Below are 1,829 nucleotides of genomic sequence, written 5' to 3' on the forward strand. Positions count from 1 at the left end.
CAATACTTGTCCTGTTATGACACCCTCTCTTTGAAGCATAATAGCTACACTGACAGGATCAGAGAGAGACTGAGAGAGGAGTGGACAATGAGTGTTGAATATATCAATAGCCAGTGCTGAACATGCACTGTGTTCTAGATAAAGAATACACACACACAGTCAATATTAATACAATCAGTGATATTACCGGTAACTTACTCTCTTGATCTAACTTGTCAGCTCCAGCATTCTCATTCATAGATTTAAGAGCATCTGACAGTGAGTCAAAGGTAGCTCCTCCTTTACTGTCAACATTATCAGCTCTGGACAACCACTGGGAGAGGCACTCTGTCAAGCATCGAGATACATCACCAGGATGATTCCTTTCAATGGCGTCCAGTGTGTTCTTGTGTAGTCCTAGTTTAAGTCCCAGGCCATACCATCTTGTCTGAGGGAAACCACATCTCTCCAGTAGGTCAAGTACATCAATAAGTTGATCTAAAATCATATTTAATGATACATAGATAGTTAATGAACATTACCAATAGTCAAAGGAGAAGAGAAGAGACTCAGAGAAGAGGAACAAGAACTGGTTTTAGTTGCCATTGATCAAAGAACAAGCTAGCCGGATGCAAACTTTGCAAAGGAATGACAAGGGAGGGGCTGGTTTTGGGCGGGGAAATTATTGTTAATTTAATTTAACCCTCAATATGGCGGCATTGGAAGAGACCAAACAAATGATGATAGTTTTTTCAGTTTTCATACACAGGGAAAAGAGAAAGTTGATGATGAAAATGATGGAGTTACTATTGACAGCAAAATAACAGATGAGGTAGTTTAAATGTACCTGTACATGTATACTAGTACATGAATTTGGCCCTCAAATTGTGAACTTGTGTTATGACACTACGAGCTGCTTGGTATGTATATATGTAAAATGGCGTCAGGTTTGCTAAACTTTCAATGCTTTTTATTTTTACAGGAAGAGAAAGAAAGAATCTATCAAGAGTGGATCACGTGATCTTAGTCCTCTCTGGTAAAGGATGAGTTGGTAAGAATACAGTCCTCGTCCACACGTCAAGGAGGAGGGGATTCCCTTTGAAACTACTTTCAGACAGAAAATTTTGAACTCTTGACCATTATCCTTTATAGAGCCTGATGACTATGAGCAACCATTAATACCTTCTCACTTGATCATTGGACGTTGAGTAATGAATTTACCTTCAGTGGAATGACTGGAATCCGATGATAGTTTTGAGGAAGAATTCAAGATCACTAATGAGGAGTTGCGTGATAGAATGAAGTATTTCATGTCTTACTCAGTTACTTCTGGAAGAGATGGCACAGTGAGTATTTGATGCTACTGTGTTACTAATAGTACAGGGGCTTTCGTCTGATTTTGACTGCTGCATCTCCTTCCCCTCAACCTCCTCTCACTAATACCAGACCCTCTACCAGGACTGGCACAAGAACTGCTAACAGTTCAAGGTAAAGTAAGTCACTTGTACATGTACATGTACTACATTTACATACTGTATGGTTGGGAATTTTCAAGGATCTATTATTTTACGTTTTCTCCAAATTTCCTTATAAGCTAATATTTGTGTGTACAAATATTCATGGCTGGCAGTTAGCAAGCTTCTTTTCACTTGAATCTACAGCACTAGCTTCCAATACATGGCTTATGGTGGAATATGGAGTAATAGACAAAGACTCTGGCTCCTCCACTGCAGGGGTCGATCTAGGATTTAATTTTTGGGGGGCAATTGTGAGATGGGAGGGGTAATTAGGAAGTGTGGTCAACTATGCTTGTGCAAAACTTTTAGGGAAATAAAAATTATGAAGACTAA

At 39.2% G+C, this 1,829-nt stretch overlaps 1 long non-coding RNA gene across 1 annotated transcript in view; it reads left to right on the forward strand.

The window, feature by feature from the left end:
• The first annotated feature begins 684 nt into the window (after positions 1-684).
• Positions 685-1,829, forward strand: part of LOC109588623 (uncharacterized) — a 7,675-nt gene continuing 6,530 nt past the window's right edge. The window contains exon 1 of the long non-coding RNA XR_002188269.1: positions 685-811. This is a non-coding gene — a long non-coding RNA (uncharacterized LOC109588623). The remainder of the gene's footprint in view (positions 812-1,829) is intronic.

This window comes from Amphimedon queenslandica, unplaced genomic scaffold, assembly GCF_000090795.2.
Source record: "Amphimedon queenslandica unplaced genomic scaffold, v1.1 AMPQUscaffold_11971, whole genome shotgun sequence".
NCBI classification, from domain to species: domain Eukaryota; kingdom Metazoa; phylum Porifera; class Demospongiae; order Haplosclerida; family Niphatidae; genus Amphimedon; species Amphimedon queenslandica.